This window comes from Uloborus diversus, chromosome 10 (genome assembly GCF_026930045.1).
Source record: "Uloborus diversus isolate 005 chromosome 10, Udiv.v.3.1, whole genome shotgun sequence".
In the NCBI taxonomy this organism is placed as follows: Eukaryota; Metazoa; Arthropoda; class Arachnida; order Araneae; family Uloboridae; genus Uloborus; species Uloborus diversus.
In genome coordinates, this window is record NC_072740.1 from 124616733 (window position 1) to 124628958 (window position 12226).

The window sequence follows — 12226 nt, forward strand, 5'->3', positions numbered from 1 at the left end:
TTAGTTGCAAGAAAATATTTTGATAAGTCAATAAACAAAGGCATATTGTGATATTTCAATTTTGGTTACGTATATAGTTCACAATTTGACTTTTGTGAGTTCCGAATCTTGTTCACAGCATTATCTCATCTTTTCTATTTTATTGTACTTAGGTATTGCCGCAGTTCATCTGGAATGGTGGCGCATCGGCAGCTGGGAAAAGAGAGTAAAATACCGGCGAAGCTAGAATGGTAACTTTTATAAGTTTTATTAAAACAAATTAAATATTTCAAAATTGTTATTAGATTGTGAATTTGATTCATTCAGCATTAGTTTCTGTAGCAGTATCCACGGTGAAATTTTTCTACACGTATAAAAATGAAATCCTTCTCAAATTTGATAATATTCATAATATTGTAATAAAAAAATTCAATTTAATCAAGTCAAATTCATTCCTTTTGCGACTACAAGATTCAGAGTAAAATACCGGCGAAGGCTAGAATAGTTACATTTGATGAATTTTGTCAAAACAAGTCAAAGATTTTCAAATAATTATTAGACTCTAAACATGTGATTCATTTAGCACATGATATCTTTAGCAAAGTGTCATGTTACTTTTTTATCTTTCTACACGGGTGTAAAAATAAAACATTACTGAAAATAGGTAATTTTCATTATAGTGAGTAAAAAATTTCCATTTGGTCGAGTCAAATTTAGTCATTTTGTAACTAAAACATTGAGAGTAAAATACCGGTGAAGGCTATAATGGTTACTGATGAATTTTATTAAAAAAAGCTAAAGATTTACAAATAGCTATTTAATTCTGAACCTGCAATTCATTTAGCATATGATTTCTGTAGCAAAGTGTACTATTACTGTGCATTTTTTCTGCACGTGTAAAAAGAAAACATTGCTTAAAATAGACAAGTGTCATAAAGCTGTACAAAAATATTTTAAAACGATCAGATAAAAATAATTCAGGTTGGGACTAAAAGAAAAAAACATTTTATAGCCAAAACTGCATTATTTGTTCTGAAGAACTTGTCATGGAGTCACTCGTCATTACTCGCAGATACTCTAAAGCCAGAGATATGTTGATGCTGAATGGAAATACAGTCGAACCTCCATACATCGAACTTCCACATATCGAAATTTTCTATATATCGAAATCCCAGCAAATTTCTATGTTCATTACATAGAAAAACTGTTTCTATATATCGAAAAAATCTTATATATCGAAATTTTTTTTGAGAAATTCGTAGATTTTGATTCAACTTCAGGCTGTTTGTCTCATGAAAAAAATGAAAATTAGATGAGAAAATTATGTTCACTAAAGGTTGCTGCGAAATTCATAGGGAATCTGGGGTTAAGGGCTGTGTAAATAGGTCGTTGGTCCGTTCTAGAGCTCTTAAATTCCCTCAAATTTATTTCAAATCTAAGTTGTAACCAGTAACACTGTGAAATCAGTTTCAAGTTATTCCTTTTGTCTGTTGATTATTGTTCCTAGTCAGTGATTCGAAGTAGCGCGCTACAAGTAGCGAAGCTACTGTAGTAGCTACATTTTTGAGTAGTTTGTAGTGTAGCGCACTACTTTGTAAAAAAAGTAGTGTAGTGAGTAGTTAACTACAAAAAAATAGTAGTTTGTAGCGATTTCTGGAAACTACTTTTAAATGAACTGAAGAAAAAAAATCAAGGTTTAAACGAATTTGACTGGCGCAAATTTTACACAAGTAGATCAGCGGATGCAATGAGACATAAGACTCATAAAAATACGAGCTGACCTCAGGCATTTCATTTTGACGCCATACGTTCTATCTGTTCGACGCATTAGATTGTTTGTCGGCGTAATTTTCATATTTAACCAATATTTATATTGAAAAAAAAACACTTATTTTCGCGAAAATGAAGATATCGGTGATTTCGCAAGTTGAAAATTTGATGAATTTTATATGAACAGACCGAAGATTGAAAAACAAAAATATTTTAGCGAGGTTTAAATTTTCGACAGTATTCACCAAATAAAAAGAAGCTACTGAAACTGTTATAGAAAAGGATGAAATTAAACTGTTCTGGAGGACTTACAATAAATGCGAGCATTACAGTGTATGAGAGTATGATAACGGACATTTTTCTTAGTGTCTTCTGATGAGCTTATTTATCAATATTTTTTTGTTCAATCCTCTTATGGTATGTTTGTGTATTAGGGTGTCCCCCCCCCCCCCAAAAAAATCGAAAGTTGATTTTTCAAGTCGGACCACTCTCTTATATTTTATCCTTCTACGTCAAAAAAAAAAAAAATCATATAATTTGAACATATGCACCACAAAAATATTTATTCAAATTAAAAACCATTTAGATATCCCACAAGTGGCCTAACATTTATAATTTTCTTCAAAAAATTAAGTTTTTGATACATATTTTCAGATGTGTAAGATTTTACGAAATTATTAAGCTGAAAAATATAAACAGTAAAGTAGAAAAGTAGGTAATTAGAGTTAAATAGAAATTTCTGTTTTCCTGCAATTTTTAAATCTCCCACATAGTACTCAAAGATATGGATTTTTTCCAGGTTGAGCTAAATTTTTCATTTAAAATACATTATTTTTTTACTATTCGTTTGTAATTGTTGATTTGTAAATGTGTTCGCCAGTAATTTTTGAACTTGATATTCTATTTAAATTTATATGTAATTTTTTGAAAGATAACTGAAAAAAAAATCAATTTTTAAAATAAAATTATAAATTTTACGTCAAGTGTGGCATATCTAAATGTTTTTTGATTTGAATAAATGTTCTTGTGGTACATGTGGGGTGTTGGGTACAGGGGCAACGTTTCATCTACAGAAATGTCGAGTTTCTAAAAAAAGTTTTTTTTTTTTCGATTTGGCCTAGCGTACAAGTACTGTTTTACACTTTCAGGTGCAAGTCGGCACGGGTTGCCGTTGTGCAAATTATATAAAACTTTTTTTCACGATTGTTTTGACACAAGAGGAAAAATACAAGAGTGTATGCGACTTGAAAAATTGACTTTCATTTTTTGAGGGACAACTATTGTGTATGCTTTGTATTTACTTATTTTTGGAAAGTAGCGAAGTAGCGACTACATTTCAAAAGTAGTTTGTAGTTGCTACATTTTGAAAAAAGTAGTTGTAGTTAACTACATTTGTAACAAAGTAGTTGTTGTTCGCTACAAAAAAATGTAGTTTTTCCAACCACTGTTCCTAGTCTTTTTAGCTTCAGTAAAAATCATTCCAGTTAAGTAGATTGATTTTTTATTTTTCTCTCAATTACACTGTCAAAACGAAACAACCCAAATGTTGCGAATCAAAAAAATTTCCGAAGAATTAAGATGTATGACGGCGCAAAAATGTAATTTTTGTTAATTGTTTTAACTATCAACTTTCATTTAATCCGATACTCGTATAAATAAATTAGAAAATTGGGTTTCATAACTCGAAAATTAGCTTTAATTTTAGGGTTTCAGGAGATTTGTGAGATAAAATAAGATCATTTCTATGTATCGAAATTTCTATATATCGAATTTTTTTAAAGCAATTTGCTACTTCGATATATGGAGGTCCGACTGTAATATATATGTGGAAATGATGTATAGTAGAATCTCTCAATAAGGGGCTCTAAGAGGACCGAACAACTTGTCCTTAAATAGAGGTGTCCCTTCTTCGGAGGTAGATGAATTCATGCATGCTGCGTAATCTCAGTATAATTTCATAATAAACGTAAACTAATAACATTTGAGATTAATTATTGAAAATGTTTCAGAAAAATATATACTAAATGAAATTCAGAAGCATTGAAACTGGGGGGAAAATGTTAAGATTGTATCAAAACTTTCGTAGTAGCAAATTTTTAACTGAAATCAAAATTAATTACAATTTTGAATTAATGTGTTACATAAATTTGTTTGATGTTATGTAATTTACAATGCAAAAAACTGTGATCATATTTCAAGTTTTCTACAGAACGCTTGTCATGGGCGGCACACTATCTGTTGGGGCTGAGCCCATATGAAAAATGGATGGGAGGGAAAATCGTGAATGTAGGTATCTCAGCAAGAATTTTAGAATACTTGTTTATTTGCTGTAAATGTCAAGACAAACTTTTACTAGTTAATTTCTGGACAAAAAGGGAACCTTGAGTTCCAACAAATTCGATATTTCTAATACATTTATACATAATTTTTTTGAAATATTTCTCTGTGAGTGTCCATTAAATACAGTGATCCTTAATGAGATTCAAATGTATGGAGGTCCCTATTCGAAGGGACTGGGACCAGAAAAAGTGTCATTTAAATAGAAATGTCCCTTAAAGGAGGTACTAAGACGTATAACTGATTCTTCGTTTTGGTCGAACTTTGGTCTCTTTCCGAAGCTTCTGTCCCTTTCCGTTTCATTTTCTTTTGTCATGTTTTGATGGTATATGATGGCATAGAGATGCATGTCTAAATGCTATTGGGGAAATAACATTTCCGGGCTTATTGGCCGTGGTCTAATTGGAGTACAAATTCCAGACGTTTCGGCTTGCTTTGCTGCAGCCTCATCAGTGGTTTGAGCTTGGTGAGACTTTTGGTGAGTTTGGTGAGACCAGTCTCACCAAACTCAAACCACTGATGATGGCTGCAGCAACGTCTGGAATTTCTACTCCAATTAGATCACGGCCAATAAGCCCGGAAATGTTATTTCCCCATATTGACGCCGGCCGTGAAAGCCTTAAACAGTATTTAAATGCTATTGCTTTAATTATAAAAATTAAGCTACTATTTTAACAGTCTTCTTCACGTGAAAACATTTTTGAAACTAACTGCTAATCTAAATCCAAGTGTTACAAACCATTGGAAGAACATTCAAGTAAATTTATGACAATGTTTAATTTTTTATGTTAAATTAAAAATTCTTTAATTTTGCGAGTTAGCTCTAAAGTATATATATAAGACGATGGGGCATTTGTGAACACAACATCTAGGGACACAAGTGAACAGTTCCCATAGCCGTTCTCCGTAATATTATTATTAGTGTACGATATTGTAAGTGTTGAAAAATGAGTAAATATTTATAATTATTATTTTTCTAAAATCCGTAAGTAAATTTATCGTTAGTTGTAATAAATATTATTAAATATTTATTTAATCTACTTTATTATTTTTATTTTTGAAGATTTTTGTTATTAAATAGTTGATCAACAATTTAGTGTTACATAATACTTACAAGAAATAAAGACACAAAATATTTTCATTTAATTAAAAACTGAAGTTCAAAATCATTTTAAAATACATTACCAAGTAATGTATTAAGCTTAAAAGCAAAGTATATATTAAATAACCATTAAATATTAAAAACTAGTTTTTATTATGTAGTCATATAAGTTTTTCTAGTCTATTCAGTGATCAGAACAGGGTACGAAACTTTAAAATTTGAGAGTGAGCAGTTATATGATCGGGAAAAATATTTTCTTAGTGGAACAGTAACCATTCAGTTGGAATTGACGCAATATAGGTTACAAACCCTTCAACGTATTTGTGCTCCCCTCTAGGGGCAACAACAAAGGACTTTTACTGAACAACTAAAGACTTTTTAAAAAACTAGTCGACCCGTGCGGAACTCCGCACTGTGCTTCGAATCGTTTCATAAGGCATTTCGCTCTTTAAAAATTTCAAAGGAAGAACATTAGGAAGAAGAACCGAAAAAAAGTAAGCGCAGAAGAGAAGTCATGTAATTTAAAGACATCAGTAACAAAATCTCATTAAATACAACATTGTGATAATTTGATCATCGCTCACCTTTTGGTCGTACATATTTTCAATGCAAACATAAATATCATTAAAAGTGGCTAAGTAATGACTCGTGAAAAAGCAATAATTGTGCATGTGAAAAAACAGGTTGTGGCAGATACAGTCCTGCCCATGTGAGCATCTGACAGGAAAAAAAAGAAACATTAAAGATATATTTATTGGCACGGATTCGAATCGGCGCCATTCTGATTAACAGCCTGACACCTCAACAAACCTAGCAATTGCGTCTTCCTTTTCGAAAGCTATTCATTGAAGGAATGCGTAGTAAAAAACAGCAAAAAAGCTTTTCGCCAAAAATAATAATAATAATAATAATAATAATAATAATAAGATCATGCTTCTTTATTTTGTCATTAACCATCACGATACAATTTAAAATTATTCGTAAAGCATGGAATTTGATTAAAGAATGACGAAGATCTCACGTAGCGATTGAAATAAGCATTCTAGAGAAGTAATAATTTAGATTAAAAATAGGTGTTTTTATCTTTGAATATTGAACTATTTCACATAGAAGATTGCCTTAACCGTTACGGCTTAAATGCCCGCACATGTTTCTCTTTTAATCGAACACTTAAAATTCAAAACCAAAGCCAGTTGAACTGAGTTCGTTTTTTAAGTGTAATTCTTCGAACGTAGACAAAATGTTTTTTTTTTTTTTTCAGCAGAAAGCAGAGGAGTAGAAAATGATTTCTTGCTAATGAAGTTGATAATAATTTTAATGCTTTACATCGTATTTGCGCGAATAAAAAATTAAAGGTTTACTGGGTGAAACTCGTAGTTTTCATTTGGCGTAGTATTTTTTCATTTGTACAAAAGGTTGAACACTGCTATTAGAAACATCTACATTTCAGCATACAATGAAAATGTTTTTCTGCACAAAAAGGATTTCCTTTAGGTAAATCTAATACTTTTTTATGCTTAAATTATGCTCAGTGATCTGGATGTAGTCAGAGCTTTAAAAAAGGGAAGAACACCCTTCGATTAACAGTCAACTTATCTTAATGATAACTGTAGCCTGACCCCTAACATAAACACATAAAGGAGTCGAAACACCAAGTAGCATTCCCACTGCATTTATTTTATTACGTGTGTATGTTATGAGTACATGTAATGCGTAATACTAATATAAATTTGATATTATGTCGGAGAGCCCAGGCTTGCCCGAAGTTGATATAGTTTATAGCCGAACGCTCTACCAAAAAAAAAAAACTTATCAATTTAACCAAACAACTAATTCCAATGCTTTTAAGCTTTATTAAAATATGAACACACACACACAAGCTTTTTTTTTTTTTTTTGCCGAAAGCGACGTAAAAAATTGGAAAACTGCATTAGAACTTTAAAAAAAAAAATGCATAAGAACTACAGCCTGCATCAAGATTTTTTCATCATTAGCCAGCCTGATAAGTTTTAAAATGGGAAGGGAATAATATATAAGATAAGATATTGAAGAGAAATGTTTTTATTTTTTTGAAACTTTTTACAATTCGTTACCGCAGGCTGATTGAACCGTTATAACTTAGATGGCAGCACGTGTTCATCATTTAACAGCAGAGTTAAAATACAAAATAAATTGAACTATGCTCTATTTTAAGCGTAGCTTTTCAAATGTAGTAAAAATGTCATAAGCTTTTTTTTTTTTTTTTTGCAAAAAGAAGAAGAAATATCTATTTTACCCTTCAAATTGAGGTAGTATTTTTTTTTTTTTTTTTTTTTTGTACAAAGAGTCAAAAACGCATTAGAAGAATATATATTTCAATATACGTTTTATTATTTTTTTCTGAACAAAAAAAAATTATATTGTAGTCTGAAATCTTAAACCTGTTACTTATATTTTCGCTTACACTATGCTTTAATTTTCTTACCAAAGCGAAAGTTTTAAAAAAGAAAAAAAAAATACCGTACAATTCAGAAGTAGTTCAGCACAACGTCACTTCAAGTTTTCATATCAGCAAGGAGCGTTTCCTTCTCATTTATTCTATTCCCTCATATTTATTATTCACTTAATTAAGTGTTCTTGCAATACGCGATATTTCTCTAATTTTTTGATGCAGATTGTCCGGACGTGGGCCCGAACGCTCATTCTCCTGGTTACGAGGAGAACGCTCTGCCGATTAAGCTATTCAGCTCTGTCGGTCATAGTGCAAGTTAAAGTTATAAGTTTAACCGAAAACCTCATTCTGGTTCTTTAAAACAGGTTTTTTCGGCTGAAAAAAACAATTTTTAGACCATGGGTCTATTTTTCGTCAGTAGCCAGCACCATAAGCTTTAAAATAAAGTGTAAATCAAAGAAATCGATCAAGAATTGAGGAAAATCTGGCGTAGAAACCAAAAAACAGGCTACAGAAATAATATATAAGGATACCATGAAGTAAAGAAATATTTTTTTAAAAAATCCCAAAAAATTACATAACACAAAGAAAAGTTTATTCAATCATGGGGACACTTCTGCGCTGAGAAATCGATAATATTTTTTGAAAAATAAAGAAATAAAAAAAAGTGTTCACTTTGCTCCGTATTCCTCTACGAATTTTTTAAATTTGCCTATATTACCAAATGCTTTAATCTTCGGCGGTGTTTTTTTACTGACTGGAAAATACTACATATGGTATTACAGAATTAAAATAATATTTGATAGGTGGAGCTAAAAGCAGATTAAATATTTCCAAATTTCACTTTGCCCCACTACTTTACTTTGCCGCCATGTTCCCCTACATTCCGAAAACATAGAATATGCACAATATTGTAAGGGCCCGGACATATGCACACCATTTCACAATATTACCTTAGGGGCCATTCATTAATTACGTAAGAGTACCGAGGGGGGTGAAAAAATCTCTACATACCGTTACTTGGGGGGGGGGGGCGGTTCAAACCCATTCTTACGTAATATTTTCCAAGTCGAAATTTTACATTTGAAATCACGCGGTCAAGTGGTTTGACAGGGATTACATTTCATTTGCGTCTGGAAGGTAAAAAACATATTAGGATGAGCTGTTTTTTATTTGTTTCATCAAGGAATGAATAGTGTAAACTATAATAAAAGAATCACACTATGTATGGCATGTTTTATTTTTAATTAGTATCGCATCATATACAAAGTTGAAAAAACATTCAGTCCAGATTTCATTTTTTTAATAAATATTTCTTTACACAAAAGGGTTCAATGAAAAAATAGTGAATTTAATAACGATTCTAGTGATATAAGATTCGTTACTTTTTTGTTTTGAAAAACGAAATGTAATCTTACCTAAGAATGGGGTGGGTGAAAAATCTTACGAACCCTTACATGGGGGAGGGGGAGGTCAAAATTTGCCAAAATCATCCTTACGTAATTAATGAACGGCCCCTTACTTCTCCACATATTGAGACCAATTATTGCCGAGAAATTAATATCTATTATTGTTATAAATGTAAAAATAGCTGGCAACACGCAAGTTCTTTTTTGTGTATAACCTGCTCTCTAAACTCTAAAAAAAAAAATTGTGTAAGGTGTAAGCTTACTCTATAGCTGCCTCCACTGCTCTGGAGTAACGTGACAGTTGTAACTGGTGTAAAGTTACACATCGCTAGTGGATACACCATGGTTATGTAACTATAGCATAACGTCTCACTAGTTTCTGCTTAAGGTTACACCTGAATTTTCATTACGCTTACAGAAAAATTGCTTGACAGGGTCACACATTAGCACAAATTAAGCTTTCATCTGACTTTCTTGAACGGATACTCTTTTTTACTTCCTTTTACAAAAAAGGAAGTATTGTATTCGCGAAAACATTTTCTCTCTTAATTCGGCCTTAATTTCCATTTTGCTCACCCCCGAATTAATGTTGAGGTTTTTTTTCAACCCGATCACAAGCGGATTAAGTGCCTAAGAACGTTTAAACACCCAAAATATCCATTTTGACATTCCCCGAGTTAATTATAACGACTTTTCTCGTGACGTCCGTATGTACGTATATATGTATGTGCGGATGTATGTCGCATAACTCAAGAACGGTATGTCCTAGGAAGTTGAAATTTGGTACGTAGACTCCTAGTGAGGTCTAGTTGTGCACCTCCCCTTTTGATGGTTGCATTCCGGTGTTTCTAAAGAGGTCTTTTGCCCCTTTTTGGGGGGAAATCATTGTTAATTTCGATGTATACTCAAGTGGTGTTATAATTTGGCGGACACGGCGATGTATCGCTAGCCTTTTGGTCGCTAAGTTGGCGACAAATTTGGCGGATTTTTTTTTTTTTAAATTTGGTTTTAATTTGGCCATTGGTGGTGATATTTAGAGAGTAAACTATTGAATCACATTAAAATTGCCAATAATGGGAAAATGACATTAAAATTGGAGTAAAAAGAAGTCATGTGATGCACAAATCAGCACGTTAATTGTAAGTAAACTGATACTTCAAGACAACTATCCGATGATTTAAATTATCCAGACATATCAAATGATCAAGTAATAATTTCTATCTCTACGATTTAAATTAAAAGTACAAAAATAAATAAATCGGTTACTATACTTGAAATTTCGTTGTAACAGTATAAAAAAAATTATCCTAGAAACCCCTTCAGTACAGCTCTTACTTTTTTATTTTTCGTTCATTCAATATTTATCAAGTTCATGCTTTTTCACAACCAATGCATACCAATTATTTATTCATTTTAATATAAAACGAAGACATTTTTCTTGCACTAAGAGAAAAAGTAAACTGAGTGGTGTCCGAACCCACAACGCGAATCTCTGAGACAGGTCGCAAAGCTTTTACCTCTCGGCCACAAAGGCCGGTTTCCGCTTCGCTAATAAGAGTTTACCAGCTCTGCGCCATTGATAATTTTTACGTATACGCTTTGAATTATACGGTACTTTACACAAACCATAGTGCAATGTTCCTCCAACAATATGAGTTTTTAAAACAATGATACTACACACTCCAAAATTCATGTCACGTTACATCCATTCATACTGGTTTGCAACTTTACACAAATTTTTACTGTGTAAGGAGAAAATACGTCATGCTCTCTTCGAACTACGACATTGAAAAGAAGTAAAACGTGGAGAGAGTGAAGCCTTTCACTATTGGCCAGAGATTTTCTGATAGAAATTTAAGAAAAAGCCTGGACAGTGATCTTCACTATGTGAATAGTTTTTCTTGCCAGACAGGATCATGTCAGTCAAGTTGGAACCGAATGCTGCGAAATTTTTGCTGACTAATAATCAAAAAATCACCGCTTCGAATATGCTTCTCCACAACACATGACGATGCTTACCGCACCATGCCATTGCTACTACTGTCAACGCAATTTTGGCACATATACTGGTATCTGTCGATACTGCATCCACCATCGTATCCTCACCACAACTCACATCGAGCCCTCTTCAAATACAGGAGGTTAAGATGCCGAACACCCTGTGTAAGCCAAAGAATTAAAATAAAAAAACAATAATAATAAGGAGCAAAATGCTTTAATTCTACATTAAAATAATCATTTTTTGCGAATTTTGAAATTTGTGATGTTTGAAAAATGCAAAAATTGCAAAAAATAACTTAATGCGAGAAAAGGGGGAAAATCTTTGGGTTCAGTCCCAAAAAATACATAACAATTAATTACCAAAACTTGTACCACACTATCTTTTCAGGTTTGTATTATTAGAACAAAAGAAAACACTTGAAATCAACTAAAATACCATTTCATAAATTATAAAACTTGTTTTTCTCTTATTGTTTCCTGAATTAGAAAACGCTTTCAAAGCAAGAAACAAAACACATAAAAACAGGATTAACTTTTAAAATGAAAAGATCAAGTAAAATCTTTGTCGCAAGTACTTTTTATTTCCTTGAATCTTTCGATTGCTTTTGCTGGAATTTCTGTCTCGAAAAGAAACAACTAAAACGGAGAGTTGCTTTAATTATATCTGTCAGTGGAGAGATTGTCTGTCTCTCACAACGTATCAAATTCGTGTCACTATCATTTCACAGATTCGTGAGAATAATTAAAGTGGAGATAAGGCCACTACTTATCCAGATTACTCAAATATCAGTGTATTTAGATGCTAGGCCGTACATTTTTTTATTTAAAACTGTCAGCATTTAATCTCTTATTCTTTAGTGTTTATTTCAAGTTGCATTGAAGAAATTCGTCGTCATCAATTTCTTTTTGTTATGCATAGAGACTATATTTAAAAACAGGGAATTTATTTTAATAAGCAATGCAGAATTGAGTGTTTTTCTCACTGGGAGAGGGTATTTTGCTGTCCATTATTACAAAATTGTGTTCTAGTCAAAGAAATTTCACTTGCGTTGTGGCGTACAAACGACGTAATCAATGTGACATATCAATCTCTTATATGGTTTATTTCAAGTTCTATTGAAGAAATTCGCCGTCATCAATTTCTCTTTGTTATGTATAGAAATTATATTTGAATAGAGAGAGTATATTTGAATAAAC